We start from the raw sequence: 19,327 nt of genomic DNA, 5'->3' as shown, positions 1-19,327 counted from the left end.
ACCCGAGACAGCTGCTGACGGGGCAACTGCACCCAAGATAGATGCACCCTAGCGAGCTGCACCCTAGACACCAGCCCAGCAGCAGCTGCAGCAGCAGCCAAGGCAGGGTTGCCCATGGCAGTTGCATCAGTAGCCAGGCAGGTGCCTAGGCAGTTGCAGTAGCAGCCAAGGCAGGGCTTCCAAGGCTGCTGCAGCAGCAGCCCAGGAAGCTGCAGCAGCATCCATGGCAGGGCTGCCCATGGTATCGCTGTAGAAGTCGTAAGCAGCTGTTGTATCGCCGCCGGGAAGTGGGCGTGGTGATTTTGGTTGTGCGATGGAAATGCGTCCTAAAACTTAGAAAAATGCTATAATGGTGTGATTTAAAACATAAGACATTAAGGACTAGGTAATATTGACATGTTATGAGAATGAAACACTTCATTTGATAACAAATGTAGAGAATGGGCAAAGTAGAAGTCGTAAGGCCTTATATGGGCCATTTTGGATGTAAGGCGTCCTAAAACATAGAAAAATGCTATATTGGTGTGATTTCAAACATTAGACACTCAATACTAGGTAATATTGACATGTTATGAGAAAGAAACGCTTCATTTGGTAAGAAATGTAGAAAATGGGCAAAGTAGAAGTAGTAAGGCCTTATATGGGCCATTTTGGATGTAAGGCGTGCTAAAACTTAGTTAATTGCTATATTGGTGTGATTTCAAACATTAGACACTCAAAATAGGTAATATTGACATGTTATGAGAAAGAAACGCTTCATTTGATAAGAAATGTAGAAAATAGGCAAAGTAGAAGTCGTATAGGCCTTATATGGGCCATTTTGGATGTAAGGCTTGCTAAAACTTAGTTAATTGCTATATTGGTGTGATTTCAAACATTAGACACTCAATACTAGGTAATATTGACATTTTATGATAAAAAAACGCTTCATTTGGTAAGAAATGTAGAAAATGGGCAAAGTAGAAGTCGTATAGGCCTTATATGGGCCATTTTGGATGTAAGGCGTGCGAAAACTTAGTTAATTGCTATATTGGTGTGATTTCAAACATTAGACACTCAAGACTAGGTAATATTGACATGTTATGAGAACAAAACGCTTCATTCGATAAGAAATGTAGAAAATGGGCAAAATAGAAGTCGTATAGGCCTTATATGGGCCATTTTGGATGTAAGGTGTGCTTGACTTAGTTAGTTGCTATATTGGTGTAAAGAAACATTTATTTTAACTTTTTCATGTCATACGCATGATATACTTATATATAATAATGGTTGGTTGATTTTTTTTTCAAAGGTTTGCAAGATTAAAAGGGAAAGCCCGTTAACAAGCAAAGAAGTCAATGAAATGCGTGACATGTGGGCATTTTCGTGACATTTGATGGTATCTAGTGAGATCGAGCTAGCTTTTTTCGTGACATGTGAACGTACATTATTCTTTTAGTTATGTTTGTAAATATATATTATTATGTCAATGTTAATTACTTATAATTAATTAGTACGAAGTATTTGTGAGTTTTATCTTTATATTTTTTTAGTGTAATGACATAATACTTATAATTAAATATGTTAATGATGTTACTCATTTTTATATTTATGAAAATTAAATGTTATTTGTATTTTTTTTTTTTTTGTACTTAATATTAATTAATAATATATTAATGTTATTATTAATTAAAATTAATAATTAATAATAATATTATTAATAATTAATATATATTATTATTAACCAGTAATATTATTATTGTCACAGGTCACTAATATAATTATTATATTATTATTATAAATATTATAAAAAAAATAAAAATCAAAAGGGAAGCGGTTTGGCGCCAAAACCGCTTCCCTTTACTCTTACCATAATGGTGCTAGAAATCCCAAAAGGAAGCGGTTTGGCGCCAAAACCACTTCCTTTTCACCCTAAAAGGGAAGCGATTTGAACCGCTTCCTTTTCTATAGCCTAAAGGGAAGCCCCCCAAACCGGAGCGGTTCAAAACCGCTTCCCTTTTGGGGGTTTGAACCGCTTCCCTATTGGCTTTTTCTACTAGTGCCTGGAAAGTTAAGGACATAATCGCTTTAATTTGAGTTCAAACTTTGTCTCAATTTCTCATGCCATCCTACTCTGTCTCTTTGCTTTTGCTGCTTAGTTTTATTCATTATTTTGGCTACGTCTTGAGCTATTGGTAATCCTTGTTATGTGCAACCTTTGGGACATGATTGCGAAAAATACACAAACTGGATTTAGAGTGGCTCATTATCATATGCCTTGTTAAAAACAAGTAAAAAACCAAGTAAAATTATGCTATAATATTGTATCATGTGCAACCTCAATGTTCAACATTTGAGCTTACTTAGAAAGTGCTTTAATTCGATTACTCGGTCATAAATAAAATTGTTGCTCCTCAGATTTAGGTGAAGTAGAGGAAAATTCAACTTGCTCCATGCATGATTGTGCAATAACTAGAAATTATTAATTGTTGGAATAAAGAAAAAAAATTCAAAGAAGTCAGGTACAGGTGCCCGACTTGGCGTGAAAATTGTCGTAGAGGCCGGGTGCAAAAGCAACCCAGTTTTTGGCTGGATGCGCGAGAGGACATTGGAAAAGAGCTGACAATTCGCCCGACTAGGTGCAAGAGCAACCCAGCTTTTGGCTGGATGCTCGCTCGACCAGGCAAGCTCCGACCGACCGGGCGCGTGTTAGTCCGTTGGACTTTAAACGGCTTTCCTTAGATTCTCTTTCTTCATTTCTCATTTGATTCTTGTAACCCCCCATTTAAGATGTTTATTATGGTGATTAAATCACCATGATAATTCTGATTTTATTTCACCTTTGAAAATATCCTTCATTGATCGTTCATCTTTCTCTATTCACCATTATATATTAAAGGCTGATTTTCTGATTTTATACACTTGAAAAATTATATCAAATACAAGCTAAACACATTTTTGTTCTTTGGGCATAGGTTTACCTTTGACTCCACCTATAGCTTACTCTAAAGTGCCTTAGTGTGAGAGTGGTGTGTAACCTTAGGGGACGATCCAACGATTACAATTGTTGTAGATACCCATTTGTGTCTCCCAAAATCAAACCCAGTGATGAGTACAATTCACATCGAATCATAATCGAATGAAGTGAAAGTGTGTAAAGTCTAGTGTTGCGGATAGTTTTTATTCTTTTCTTTCTCTCTGTTTTTGAAAACCTATTTTAAGAAAACAGGCAATCGGTTCTAACTCTTTTGATCTTTAGATCCAATTGATTTTCAACTTCGTACTTTAGAAATGCACTTTCGGCTTCATCTTTTGTTTTAAACAAATAAAGTTCGGTATAACGAGAAAAGTCATCAACAAAAGTACTGTAATAAATTTTCTGCACCCCTACAAGTGCAGTTTTAAAAATCCGCTAAGTACAAATGAATCAGTTCAAGTAATTTTGTATTTCTTGAGACCGCTTGCTTAAATGGTTTCTTAGTATGTTTGGTCTCAACACAAATTTGGCATTTTTCAAGTTTGTCATCTATTGAAAAATTAATCAAATTCATGTTCGTTAGTCTTTTTAAATAAGAAGAATTTAAGTGATCCTAACGTTTTACCTCATTAGTTTCTTCATGAGTAACCTCTAGTAGATCCCAAATCTGTTTAGCTGACTTACATCCCATGATACGATTATGTTCATGGGATCCAAGTCCATAGTGCAAATATTTAATAGCTTAAGCGTTCAACTCAAGTTTCTGATAGTCTTCCTTATCATAATCAGAAATAAGTTTTGGAACTACCTCGTTTTTCTCATTGGTTGCGGTTGCCTCAAAATCACCAGATTCAATTACACGCCATACCTGGTAATTTTCAGCCTTGATGAAGATCTCCATCTTATTTTTCCAGTATATATAAAGTTTACCATTAAAGATATGTGGACGTTAGGTGGAGTACCCTTCTTCAAGTTTCTCCTTGTAATTAATCTCTCCTCACTACTACAAAAATGGTTAAAGGAACCTATAATAAAAGACCCGTTGATTAATTTAACGGCTCTCTTTAATATAATAGATCTGATATTAGAGATAATGGGTCTATTATGTATCAAAGGGCCCACCAAAAGATGGAGGGAAAAAAAATAAGAGACCCGTAATTGACTTAACAGGTCTCTTATATGTGTAAGGGCCCACCACTTAAAGGATTGATAAAAAAAACCCTATTCTTTCTCTTCATATTCCCCATTTCAAGTTTCATCACAATTCATCCTCTTCACGCCGCTTTCCTATTCTGAAAGTGATAAAAGCTCTCTCTATCTACAACAATGGGTTCTCCATTACAATCCCAGATCCGCTTTATTTCTCTCTCTTCTGGGTCCTTCCCTTTCTCGGTTTCTCATTCCTCCTTTTGGTCCAGCGTTCCGCGGCTTCTGGCTGGTGGTGTGGTGGTGTGAGGTATCCTTCTCGCCGTCACTTTCTCATAGAAAATCAGAGTTTGTCCATTTTAATTTATTTCTCAAGGAATACTTTGAGTTTTGTTATGATTTTCGTTCTTAATTTCTGAATTTTTGTTGTGAATCAAAGAATCTTTTGATGAAATTCCAATGTTAATTTCTCCATATATATACAAGTTGTGATTTATGTGGGTGGAATATTACTGAATTTCAATATTAGTGGTTTTTTTTCCGGCAATTGTATTTGATTTGGTAAAAGTGAGTTATTATTGGATGAAAATGATTGATTTTTTTTGTTGATGAATTTGCTAGTCTTTAGAGTGCCTGATTACTCTCATAATCTTAAATTCTATAAATTTTTGCTTAATGTCATTCACCGTATATCGAATAACTGTTGGGTAAGATTTATACTACCTATATTTATTTTATTTTATTTTTTACTCATCTAACTCTAATTTCATTTGTTTTTTTTCTTCAATTATCACTAGTAATTGGTTTCTATGTAGTATGTTGTTAATTAGTTGATTATTTTCATCCTCTATCTATTTTTTGGTACTCTATTTTTCAGACTGTTTTCATTATTAATTTTTTTTTTCAATGTGCCACTTGACTCCACCGAGTCCTACTCCCTTGATGAGATCGTTTCCCACTCTCGCTCCGGCGGATTGTTGGACGTTACTGGAAATCCCTTTTTCAATTCGCGAGTTGGGAAGACGAATTGGCCTTATGGGTCTGGTGTTTGGTCGAAGGAAAAGTGGGTTCTTCCTGAGATTGTTGAGGACGACATTGTTTTGGCTTTCGAAGGTAACTCTAATCTGTTTTGGGCTGAAAGCTTTGGAAAATAGTTTCTAGGTATGTCTGATTTGTGGGTTAAACATTGTGTTCTTCTACATTGTCTTATTATGCTTATCTGGGTAATTATATTGTTTATAAGTTTAATAGAGTTTTGGTTGTAGGGTACGTTATCTTAATGGCTAAATGTCACATAATTAATTACCTTTTTTATTTTTCTGTCGGATTACTAATAAAATTATGCGAGTACTACTATAGCTTTCATATAATTTCATTAAGAGCAATTTGTCTTATTTTTTTTGTTAGATTTGCGTGATTTCGTCACAAGAAATGCTCAATCAAAAGGAGATGGAAAATGGAGTTGGAAAATGGAGTATTCAAGTCTTTATTAATGTAATTATAATTGTAAATTTCTGTAAATTCATTTTTTTTTGTTGCATATTATGTTGGATATTTTTTTGTATCTGATAGATTGTCGTACACCTATCAAAAATAAATTCCTAATAAAACCAATTAACAATGTAGTAGGGTAAGTAGGGTCGAATCCACGGAGAGATGGCTATTAAATCTAACTTCTAAGGTAGGGAGAAACTAAACAAGTCACGAAATTGGGATAAGAAATTAGTCTAAATTAAAATAGTAATAAAACAATTAATAAAAAGACCTAGGGTTATGGTTCACCAAGTTTATACTTCTAAATCTACCAAAATACCAATAACAATTCAATCAATTAATTATCTAGAGCAATTGCTAAGCCTACGGTCGGGTCTTAACGCTCTCAATTCAACATATGCAGTTCGGTCGCTAACATAATCAGAATCGCTAATTGTAGGTAAGCCTCTAAAAGTAAGATCTTTCGATTCAAACTCTTATTAACAAGAATTAATCAAACAATTGATCAGGTTGCAAGATTAATAAGAAAACACTATCAATTAGAGATATCAATAATCAAATCATAAATAATATCAATCAAGAATTAAAGTATAAACATGGATTCCCAAACCCTAGAAATTTAACTACTCAAACATGAAATAAATAATTAAAGCTAAATCTAATAAAGAAAGCATAATTAAAATAAAGAAATAAAATTACCTCAATGAATAAAATTAATAAACTCAAGAACAATCCATGGAGAATCCATGGAGTTGCCCATGAGAAAACTAGGGCTAGAGAAAAAACTACAACGAACGTAAAATAAAAAGTATAAAAAGGCATAAGGGAAAAATAAAGTGAATTGCTAAATACCGCCAACAAAATTTATCAAACCGCCAACATTTCAAGTAAAGGGACAACATTGCACTTACTAAAATATTCCCCATATTCTTTCTCTTAACTTCATTCCATGTTTTTCATCCACCACTTCTAAAGCAACCACATCAATCATCACCAATCACACCACCGGTACCACCCACGCCACCATGTCGACCACTACAGACCCACAACCACCGCGTCAACCACCACCATCTACACCAGATTGCCAAGAATAATAACAGTTAATCAATATAATTATCTACAACAATAGTGATATGTCTATTTTATATAGTGTTTTACCCCCGTCCCGTGGTCATTATTAGTAGTGTTTTTGGCTCTTTCGGGCCACTTTTATTACTAATTTGTGTGTTCTAGTGTTTTCGTAGTTTTAGTTGTATTTTACAGGAAATTGCACTCTTGGAGCATTTTCCCGGGCCTTATTGGATCGACTACGGAAGCTAGAAGGACACAACCACTTTTGGAGCCCAAGATCGGTGAGAGCCGGTGACTAAGGGCTCGGTAATTTGGATCACGAGGCATTTGGACCATGTATTCGGGACCCGAGAGGAAATATGGATTGGGCCGAGAAATCTAGCCCAATCGAAGTCCAAGCCTTGAAGAAGAAACACGGGCCCGATCGGGCGGATGCGTGCGTTAGTGCCATCAAGGAAAGGCGCGCCCGATCGGGTGAGCATAGGCTCGATCGGGCGCGGCATATCAGAAGAAGCATAGTAAAAAAGGCGGGCCCGATCGGGCGGCCCTTCGCCCGATCGGGCGCGTGTTTTTCCTAGAGTCTGATTAAGTTTAGTTTAATTCTTGTTTTAGGAGAAGTTTATATACGTTTTTGTACGGAATAATTACAAACCCTCTTCTCTTAGACTTTCTCTCTCTACTTAGTATTTTTCTCTCTCTTAAATTCTCTCTAAACTCTTGTTCTTAATTCCTCCATTAATTCCAGATTTATTTTGGTACAATTTCTCCCTTTTTAATTTCAGCTATTTTAATTGTTTTCTTGATTATGTTCTTATTTATTTATTTGATTGGTTTAGTTATGATGATTAGTGAGTAGTTTAATTCTAGGGTTTATGGGGATCCATAATTAATATGAAGGGATAGTTTGTTATTATTGATTGTTGATATTGCATGATAATTTCCTATTGAATTGTTTTAATTCTTTGCAATTAGATTATGAATCGAGCAGATGTAATTTGATTGTGAATTGTTTAGCAATATTGAATTGATGAATCGAGCAGATGTTGATTTAATATTAAAGGCTATTTTTAATAGGAACTTAGGTCTAATAAATTGCGAGAGCCTGTTAGATCTATGTTGATTAATAAATTGCGAGAGCCTGTTAATCATGTTATTTGTGCATTGTTAATTGTTAATTACTTCGTTCTATCTCGGAATATTAATTATTGGTGAACCTGTGACCCTAGGTTTCCTTATTATTGATTATTTTCTCCCTAAACTTATTCTTCGTAGTATAGACTTCACACTTAAAAATATTTGATTACTTAGATAATTTAGAGTATATAAATTAATTAGAATTAAAAAGACCTGTTTCCCTGTGGAGTTCGACCCTACTTCCCTATCTACCTTAGTTAGTGATTTAGGTAATTATTTTTTATTAGGGGATACGACTTTATCCTGTCAAATAGTAATAAAATTAATTATAATTATTTTGTAATAATATTAACAATTAATTAGAATAAGTTTTGAATAAAAAAAATAAGTTTTTTTTTTTTAAAAAAAAAAAAAAGTTGCTGGCTAACGACGCTCAAAACCGGTTGGCCGCCACCGATAACCGGCGGTCAAACTGATTGACCAGCACGGTCAATCAGTTTTGACCGTCGGTTACCGGTGGCGGTCAACCGGTTTTAAGCGCCTGTTACCAGCCACCGGAATTTAAAAAAAAAAAAAAAAAAAAAAAAAAAAAAAAAAAAAAAAAACTTAAATTCAAAACAAAAAACTAATTGGCAAATTTACCTCCTTCCCTGATTACCAGCCATATCCCCACCGTCAACCACCGTCACCCATGTACGCGCCACCACCTCTTGAACGCCGCTGACTGGTACGTCGGTTGTCTCTATGGTGGTGGTGGTGGTGGTGGCTGTTTTTGGGGATCTTGAGGGTTGTTGATGAGAGAGAAAAAAGAAAGAGGAGAAAGATGGGTTTGGGTTTAGTATTTTAGTAAGGGAAATAATTACATTTTGCTTAAAAAGTTGGCGGTTTTGATAATTTTTGTTGGCGGTATTTAACACCTCCCAAAATAAAACCCCTTGAATATTTATATTATCCTAAAACTAATCTAAAAATAAATAAAGAAAATAAAGATTACACAGGTTGAATTATTATTGGATGATAAAAGATGATGTGGCATAAAAAACCGCAAGCAAAGTCGACAACACGAGCACCTCATGGGCTGCTTTGGCTCGCCAGAACCTGCGGGCGCAGGCTGGTGGCCGCGGGCTGGCAGTAGCTACGGCTTGTGTCGAGTGGTCGCGGGACAAGGGCGCAGCAACATCCCGCGGGTGGCTGACTGCATTGCTTAGATTCAAACGTCTATAACTTCGGTTATAGGAATCTTCTTGAAGCGTGCAACATATCATTAGAAAGCTCTTCAAGTCTAGCTTCCAACGCAATTTGAATCGCTTCAATCCAATCTGTAGAACTTAAGTTATGATCAAAAGAGTGACCAAAGGTCTGTTTTGCCACTTTGTAAACATCGTTTAACTTTGTTTCTAACTCAAATTCAATTCCGAAAAGTGCATAACAACCCTTGTGGATGCTATATTCATTCCTCATGCATATAAATCTCAAAATCAACATCCACGAATGTGGGATATTTGATTTATAAACTCAATTAATCGACTTCAATCCAAATATCACCTGAATCAACTCCAAACACTACGAAAGCGTCCAAATGTCTATCAAACCACCTGAAACATTAAGAAAAACACAAACGGGGCGTAATAGAGTACAAAACAAACAACTTATGTATTTACAACCTAAAAAGAGACTAAAAGACCTAAAAAGCAACTATAAACTTAGCATAAACGTGCCTATAAATCCTATATAAATGTGTTTCAATAAATTCCCCCAAGCTAAACCATTGCTTGTCCCCAAGCAACACTAGACTCAAGATGGATAACAAGACAAATAAGACTTTCAGGCAACCAGAATAAGACCGATTCGAATCTCAAGCTAACAATCAAACCAAAGTTATTAAGACCAAAATCTAGCTTGGATACAAATAGAACCACACAACATCATGATCCACAATTGAAACCAAACATGGCCACAAACAATTTCCCAATCAAGCTAGTCTTCGCCGCACACCTTGTAGTATATAAATATTTGATGCAACAAAGGGTAACTTGACGATAGCAAGAGATAACGTTCACTCAGTCACAAAACACATATGTCGATCAAAAGGACTTTACAAGCTTGTAATGGGGCTAAGGTAAAGGGGTAGGATAATATTTAGGAAAATGTGAGTAAAAAGCCAACTTGGGGAGCAAAAACATAAACGCGATCAAATAATGATCTAACTCCAATTGACATCATCAACTTTCTCCAAACATAATAAAAAACCAAGATTGAAATCAACTATACATCGTCATGAATAATTTTTTTCTTTCTTTTTCCTTTTTCTTTGCCTTTTTCTTTCAATTCTTTGGCTTTTTCAATGAAGTACACATAAACAAGATTTTTATTTTTATTTTCTTTTTATTCTTTTTTTTTCCTTCTTTCTTTTTCCAAGTAACACTTCTCAACTATAGAAACAACTTTTTTTTTCCAAAATATATTCCACCATATTTTTCATAAATTAAAGCTTGACACTCAAACAACGACATCACATCAATAAGCTCCCCAAGCTAGCTAGACTTGGGAATAGTAACCAATCACTACTACAAAACTTGGAAAAGATACCCTTAATTAAAGACCCGTTATTTAACTAACGGGTCTATTTGATATAACAGATCCAATAATAATAATAACGGGTCTCTTATGTGTATGAATTTTGGTGCAAGAAAAAAAAAGAAGAGATAAGAGACCCGTTATCAAACCTAACGGGTTTCTCTATTACATTAGGTCCTACATGTTAAATGGTGGGAGCAAAATGAGAGTAATAAGAGACCCGTTGTCTAAATTAACGGATCTTTTACCTTTAATCTTGACTGCAGCAACGATTATTGCATTCATCTTCTCTCTTTAAAACCTCCGCCTATCCCCAATCCCAAATCAAAACCCTCATCCTCTCTTATTTATGAATGAGCCGTCACTAATTCCAACCCCAAAGTAAAACCCTCATCCTCAATTTTTTTTATGAAATTCTCCTTTAATCAAGTGTTTGGCCGAAGAAAAATCAAACAAAATCTAATACCATTAAATTGAATCTATATCACACATTAAAATTAATCCGAAACTTTTGATTTTTTCTGCATTCTGCTCCTTAATTTACCTTCAACTTTAATGTATGATATAGATCCAATTCATCAGCCCACGTTGTTATAGAATTAATTTTCAAGCAATTAAGAAGAAAGAGAACAACAATGAAGGCAAATTAGAGTAGAAAAAGGAAGAAATTGGTACTACAGGTGGATAAAAGACGACACACAATGTATTTCGGTTGCTTCAAGTCGATGGAGATCGTCATGGTATCCTACCCTTTGCATTGCTCCTACTTCAATTCTTCAACGGCAGAGAGATAATGAACCTCCTATGATAATAGTCTAATAGATCTGGAATTATGAATAATTGTTGTCTGATTAATGATCTAACTTCAGATCCAAATTGAGGTAATCTATCTAAAAATTTATTTTTTAATTTCAGAATTTGTCTAGATATTTATATATTAATTGAGTTGTTATTGAACTTTTGATTGTATTTTATACTTTTATTAACAAATTTATTCACCAAATGTTATGCTTTTTATTTATTTATTCTTTTTTTGAGGGATAACTGAATGTTATTGTTGAATACGAAGGATAGCAATTTTCTGTGCTATTAATTGTAGTAGTCGCTTGTGATGTTGTGATTTGTTTCAATTCAATAACATGTGGTTGTATTAATTTTTCTTTTTTTTTATTATATGTGTTCTTAAATAAGTTTTCTAGTAGAATTCATATAATGATTATTTATTTTGTTTTAATTTGTTTTGTCAGGTTTACGTGACTGAATTCTCAAATAAAGGAGAAAGAAAATGGAGTACTCAAGCCTTATTGATGTAATTACAATTGTAATTAAATTCCAGTAACTTAAAATAATTTTTTTCGTTGTAATTGTATGTCGGATGATTATTTGTATCACATCAATTTTAATTTAACCCATTGTTATTTTCAATGGTAGAGTGTAACTTACAATTTTTTATTTTTCCACCATTTTTATTAACATGAAAACAAAATTTTCAAAATTTAAATGCAAAGCTGCCAAACCACATAAAATAAAGCAAAAATAATTTTTTAAAAAAAAAACCAGAGAACAAAAAGACCCGGTATGTGAAATGATAGGTCGGTTTGATAACACTAAACAGACCCCATAACTTAAATAACAGGTCCCTTTTTCTTCTAAATTATTTATTTTATAACTAACGTAACAAACCTGTTATCAAACACAACGGGTCTTTTTGACCTTATAAACAGACCATCTCTAATGAATGGGTCTCTTTATCAAAGAGACCCCTGAGATAGAGACCGGTTATGAAGCGGTCTGTTAGGCAAATTTTAACGGGTCTCTTTGCCAATTTTTGTAGTAGTGAATGGGGCTAAAGTGGCTTGTAATGTAGCTATATATCAATAAATAGACAAGGCAACAACATGGGTGAGCAAAAGGAACAAATGTATCTAAATATCATCTGAAGGTTACCTATAGAACATGGCCTTTATCATGTGCGGCATGCGTGAATCATAATCAAATTACTAATAAATCTCAAGCCAAATTAAGTCATTGAAATAACAAATTGCATCAACCACACAAACACAAAGTAAGGTGACCTAACAAGAGAATTGGCTAGCTATACTTGATATGGGACAACCGATCTTTCCACAAACCAGTCAATTGTTTCACATAATGTCAAGTAGTTAGCAATGTATAGCACAGACCGACTGAATTTTAGAATTATAACTAAGATCAAAAGAAGCTCAAGAGAGTCAAACCAAATCCGCACATGGCTCGAAGTCAAAAATATGAAAAATAGACACAAGTATGCACTATCTAAACAACTAAAAAAAACTAATAAAGCAATACATTATTTTTCGTTGTATGTAAACTCCCACTCCAAATAAATGGTACAAACCCTACAACACCTACAAAGCAATAAAAATTAAGCTAAAACACAACTAACATGCTCAAAGCGATGATGACAATCATCCTCCCCCAAGCTAAACATCACATTGTCCTCATTGTGAACAAAGAGGAACTAGAGCATAAATAAGGGAGAGCCACAACTCACAAAGGGGCGGGTAAGCGAAGGGAGCGTCAAAGGTATAGACACCTCCACCACAATTGGTAGTTGTAGTTGGGTAGCAGACGTAGCCAAGGAACTTAGCTATGTTTATACCTAGAAAAAGACGTCATCACTAGAACACACATTAGCATTATTATTTAAATAACGAAATAAAAAAGAAAAAAAATAGGAAGTAGAAAAAAAAAACAAAAAGAAAATTGGGTTGCCTTCCAATTAGCGCTGATTTTTAAGGTCCCGCACGACCCTACTGAATTCGTTAATCGGAAGAATCCAATGCATTGAGTAACTTATCATATGCCCCTGCAAACATATCATTGAGTACCACATATGGCTTGACTACAAGCACACAAATATTCACAAATAAGGGATTAAAATAATAAAATGAGAAATGAGAAGAAAAATAAGAGGAAGAAAAATCAAAATTATGAAGAAAAGGGGAAGAATTTACAACTTCTCTCTACTTGCTCTTTGGGCAATATAAACCTCTTTAAATGAACATCAAGGTCCACTTTGCCACTATCATGCAATGGAGATATTTTGAGAAAGTTAGAGCAATAAAGCATAGAGGATGAATTCACAAGTTTAAGACTCTCTACACATGGGACATAAAGGGAAGGTAGGGTTGGCTCAACATCCATGAATTTACCATTATTAATCGAACCCTCTTCTATAAGCATGTCTGCACAAGAGTCTGTAGCTTGAATTTTCATAAGTAATGGTTCCTCAACCGCAAATTCATTATATAACGGTTCATCATCCTCAAAAATATCTAGCATATCCACTTTGTTCTCATCTTGAACATCTATTAATTCATAAACGCTCTCTTGAAAATTTTCATTCTTAATCCACCCTTCATCATCATCATAAATGTATGGTAAGGCACTAGATTTTACAATCGAATGCACTTCATACTTGGGAGAGGGATTCGGAACATGCATGAAAGAGTTATTGTAAGAACAAGAAGAAGCATCATGATCATATGAATTGCAATAGGGACAATAGCAAGGGGATGGAGTATTGGTCAAATTAGTGAAGGAAAAGAAATTTTCTAGAGTTGGTTTAGCATACAATGTCATTTCCCACTCATATATATCTCTAGCTAACCACTCAATGAAAACCCAATCAAAAGATCCTCCACTACATAATATAGACTCAACAATAAACCTAGTTTCTTCATTTAGACCCTCATAAATCACTAAGCACATATCCCATTCTTCAATTCCATGATTAGGACCAACAAAGTCACCAAGCCTATAATAATATCTCCAAAACACCTCATTCTCAAATTGTGGAAAATAAAAATTAGCCATTAAAATAAATCCACAAATGAGAAAGAAAAACCTACAAACACAAGAATTAGTAGGAAAAAAGAAAAAAAAAATATATATATATATACAGATTAGTCTCACCAAATAAGAAGCTAAATAAAATTAAGTCGTCTCCCCGGCAACGACGCCAAAATTTGATAGGTTGTCGTACACCTGTCAAAAATAAATTCCTAACAAAACCAACTAACAATGTAGTAGGGTAAGTAGGGTCGAATCCACGGAGAAATGGCTAATAAATCTAACTTCTAAGGTATGGAGAAACTAAACAAGTCACGAAATTGGGATAAGAAATTAATCTAAATTAAAATAGGAATAAAACAATTAATAAAAACGACCTAGGGTTATGGTTCACCAAGTTTATACTTCTAAATCTACCAAAATACCAATAAAAATTCAATCAATTAATTATCTAGAGCAATTTCTAAGCCTACGGGCGGGTCTTAACGCTCTCAATTCAATATATGCAGTTCGGTCGCTAACATAATCAGAATTGCTAATTGTAGGTAAGCCTCTAAAAGTAAGATTTTTCGATTCAAACTCTTATTAACAAGAATTAATCAAATAATTGATCAGGTTGCAAGATTAATAAGAAAACACTATCAATTAGAGATATCAATAATCAAATCATAAATAATATCAATCAAGAATTAAAGTATAAACATGGATTCCCAAACCCTAGAAATTTAACTACTCAAACATGAAATAAATAATTAAAGCTAAATCTAATAAAGAAAGCATAATTAAAAATAAAGAAATAAAATTACCTCAATGAATAAAATTAATAAACTCAAGAACAATCCATGGAGAATCCATGGAGTTGCCCATGAGAAAACTAGGGCTAGAGAATTAAACTACAACGAACGTAAAATAAAAAGTATAAAAAGGCATAAGGGAAAAATAAAACCCCTTGAGTATTTATATTATCCTAAAACTAATCTAAAAATAAATTAAGAAAATAATTAAGAAAATAAAGATTACATAGGTTGAATTATTATTGGATGATAAAAGATGATGTGGCATAAAAAACCGCAAGCAAAGTCGACAACACGAGCACCTCATGGGCTGCTTTGGCTCGCCAGAACCTGCAGGCGCAGGCTGGTGGCCGCGGGCTGGCAGTAGCTACGGCTTGTGTCGAGTGGTCGCGGGACAAGGGCGCAGCAACATCCCGCGGGTGGCTGACTGCATTGCTTAGATTCAAACGTCTATAACTTCTGTTTTAGGAATCTTCTTGAGACGTGCGACATATCATTAGAAATCTCTTCAAGTCTAGTTTCCAACGCATTTTGAATCGCTTCAATCCAATCTGTAGAACTCAAGTTATGATCAAAAGAGTGACCAAAGGTCTGTTTTGCCACTTTGTAAAACATCGTTTAACTTTGTTTCTAACTCAAATTCAATTCCGAAAAGTGCATAACAACCCTTGTGGATGCTATATTCATTCCTCATGCATATAAATCTCGAAATCAACATCCACGAATGTGGGATATTTGATTTATAAACTCAATTAATCGACTTCAATCCAAATATCATCTGAATCAACTCCAAACACTACGAAATCGTCCAAATGTCTATCAAATCACCTGAAACATTAAGAAAAACACAAACGGAGCGTAATAGAGTACAAAACAAACAACTTATGTATTTACAACCTAAAAAGAGACTAAAAGACCTAAAAAGCAACTATAAACTTAGCATAAACGTGCCTATAAATCCTATATAAATGTGATTCATTAGTATCACATCAATTTTATTTTAATCCATTGTTATTTTTGTGGTCATAAACTTAAAATTACAGTTTACTTCATTGATTTATCCGCCAGTTTTTATATTGCAAATAAACAAAATTGTCAAAATTCAAATGCAAACCCGCCCACACCAAATAAAAAGCAAAATTTTTATTTTTTTTTTTTAAGTTGGAGAATAAAGAGAGCTGTTATCTGACATAGTAGGTTTGTTAGATACCCACCAAACAGACCCCTACCTCAAATAACAGGTCTGTTTTTATTCTAAAATATTTATTTCAAAACATATATAACAGACCTACTTTCACTTACCACGGGTCTCTTTGTCCTTAAAAACAGACCCCTCTAATGAACGGGTCTCTTTATCAAACAGACCCCTGAGATAGAGACCCGTTGTGAGGCGGTTTCTCAGGCATATTTTAACGGTTCCTCAGCTATTATAAGTATATTGATAAGTGCATAATATACCATATTTTTAGTCCCTAATATTAGTCTTATAATCGTTTTCTATTATTTATTTTATGAATTTAGTCCATTTAATATTTATAGTTCTTATTTTATGTTAGTATTTTATTTTATAACTATTTTATAATAAGTAATACTTAATATTATGTTGTGTGTTTTTGGTAGGAAAATAAAAGGAGTATTAATTAGACTTGGAAGATATATCCATTGAACAACACACAATCCAAAGTTTTAGACCCGATAGTGGATTTTTTGGTCGAGGCTCTCAAACATAACTTGTTAAGTATTTCACAATTTTGTGACAAAGGTAACTCTGTTAGCTTTACTTCTAATAAATGTAAAATCATCCAATGACACTGGGAACATAATCCTAGAAGGAACTCGTAAAGAGAACACATATATTGTGGATCTCAATGAGGTTCCTAACAGCAGTTTAACATGTCTTAGTGTTATTGAGGATGATCCTCTACTGTGGCATAAGAGATTTGGTCATGCGAGTTTCACCGTGCTTGATAAGCTTAGATCCAAGGAGCTATTTGAAGGACTTCCTTGCATTAAGTTCCTATATGATAAAGTGTGTGATGCTTGTGTTAGAGGTAAACAGACTCGAATTTCCTTTAAGTCAAAAAAGATGGTAAGCACAAAAAAGACCTTTGGAACTTATTCATATGGATTTCTATGGTCCTATTAGAATCCAAAGCAAAAGTGGTAAGAAATATGTAAGGGTTATTGTTGATGATTATTAAAGGTATACTTGGGTATTCTTTCTTGTGAGTAAAGATGAAACTTTTAATGAGTTTCTTGCATTTCTAAAGAAAGAACAGAGAAGAACAGGTAATCAATTTATAAATCTCAGATCGGATCATGGAACAGAATTTGAAAACTCCAAATTTGATTAATTTTATACTGAACATGGAACAGATCACAACTCCAAATTTGATTAATTCAACAGCAAAATGGTGTAGTGGAACGTAAGAATAGAAGTCTTGAAGACATGGCTAGAACTATGCTGATTTCAAGTTGACTGCCTAGGAACTTTTGGGCAGAAGCAGTAAACACAATATGTTACACTCTTAATTGAGTATCTATTAGAGTCATCACCAACAAAACTCCCTATGAACTCATTAAAGGGAGAAAACCTAATGTTTCTTACTTTAGATTTTTTGGTTATAAATGTTTTGTTCATAACAATGGTAAAAGGAATTTGGGAAAGTTTGATGAACACAATGATGAGGCAGTATTCTTAGGATATGCCTCGAACAGTAAAGCTTATAGAGTATATCATAAAAGAATGGTAAAAGGAATTTGGGAAAGTTTCATGCAAGAGAGTTTAAGCAAGTTGTCTAGCGACTACAAGTTTCAAGAACTTACATCACAAGGGGTCTCGGTGGATAAAGATCTTCTTCCGCAGAAGTTCAATGCCAACGACATCCCAAAATTCAAGGCAACGGATAATCCTTACTTTCATCTAAGAGCTTTTGAAACTATAATGAGCATTAAGGGTATCGATAAGAAGGTTTTCCCCTCTTTGTTCCCACTATCTCTCGAGACCGTTTGTCAACAATGGTTCTTTTCTCTCGAGAAAGAAAAAACCTCTTCTTGGGAGTCGATAACAAACGCTTTCATAGAAAGATATAAGTGCAACATCCAAGACGAAATAGACTACAGACAACTTGAGATGTTAAAACAAAAAGAAAACGAAGGGTTCACTTCTTTCTTCACTAAATGGAGGGAAACTTCTGCTAATATGGTCAAGGCTCCTACCGAAAAAGAATCTGTGAGGATGTTTATCAAAAATCTCCAAGGGAAGTATTCAAAGAACTTAAATTACCAACACAACTTGAATACTTTCAAAGCTGTCTATAATATAGGCATTGACATTGAAGATGACCTTCTGAAAGATAATAGTGCGAGAGGAAAGAAGAGCGACCATCCTTCTTCTTCCTCTCCTATTAATGAGGTACATGCTACAAACACCTCTAAACCACGAATCCAAAGATCAAAAAGGGTGTTCACTCCACTTGGTATAAGTTATGAAACGGCTTTCGAGAAGCTACATCACAAAGGACTAGTCATGCCCATAGGGCCCATCAAAGACCCGGTTCCAGAAGCCAGGCCACCTAAGTGGGATCCTAATAAGAATTGCAAATATCACCAAGGAAAGGGTCACGACACCGAGGAGTGTTGGAAACTCAAAGAATCTATTCAAGATCTGATCGATGACAATGAAACTTCCGAGATTCTAGCCATCGAAGATGACCAAGCATCCTTTGATCCATCACTTCTTATCACACCCGTAGGAGAGCCCGTGGTCGAGACGACTTATATGACCTCTCTCGATGAAGTGGCCATAATTGAGGAGGATGAAAGTCTTTTCTTAGATAATACCAAGGAAGACTCGTCAAGTCTAAAAGAGGAAATTCGAAAACTGCAAGACGTCATTGCCATGCTTTTGAATGTGGTAGAAGGATTAGCAAATCGGGTGATGGCCATTGAACAAAATTCTCGCCAAGAGTTTAATGAAGAACTCAATGCTCCTAAGCCATAAGCAAAACGGACCATTGAAGAATACACGCCAATAAGAATGACTTACAATGAAGCTTTCGACTACCTTCACGATCAAGGTCTTATCCACCCCATTGGTCCCAGTCAAAACCCTCCACCTGAAAAACGGTTTCCCAATTGGGATCCAAATTCTTATTGTCGATACCATAGAGGTCGTGGTCACACCACCGAAGTATGTCTCGCCCTTAAAGACCGTGTTCAAGATCTCATTGATTCAAATCTCCTTCATGTTCCTCCACGCGACAAAAAGGCGAAGATTAGTAACAATAGTATCAGTGGCTGTAAAGGGAAGAAGAACGAC

At 34.6% G+C, this 19,327-nt stretch overlaps 2 long non-coding RNA genes across 2 annotated transcripts; both read left to right on the top strand.

The window, feature by feature from the left end:
* The first annotated feature begins 4,195 nt into the window (after positions 1–4,195).
* Positions 4,196–5,666, top strand: LOC145584050 (uncharacterized). Its single transcript, XR_014100327.1, has 2 exons — positions 4,196–5,215; positions 5,510–5,666. It is a non-coding gene; the product is annotated as an uncharacterized LOC145584050 (long non-coding RNA).
* A 4,930-nt stretch (positions 5,667–10,596) lies between these two features.
* LOC145584044 (uncharacterized) lies at positions 10,597–11,803 on the top strand. Its single transcript, XR_014100326.1, has 2 exons — positions 10,597–11,259; positions 11,626–11,803. It is a non-coding gene; the product is annotated as an uncharacterized LOC145584044 (long non-coding RNA).
* Positions 11,804–19,327: the final 7,524 nt, after the last annotated feature.

This window comes from Chenopodium album, chromosome 2 (assembly GCF_948465745.1).
Source record: "Chenopodium album chromosome 2, dcCheAlbu1.1, whole genome shotgun sequence".
Lineage (NCBI taxonomy): Eukaryota > Viridiplantae > Streptophyta > Magnoliopsida > Caryophyllales > Amaranthaceae > Chenopodium > Chenopodium album.
This window is presented reverse-complemented; position numbering and strand designations above follow the sequence as displayed.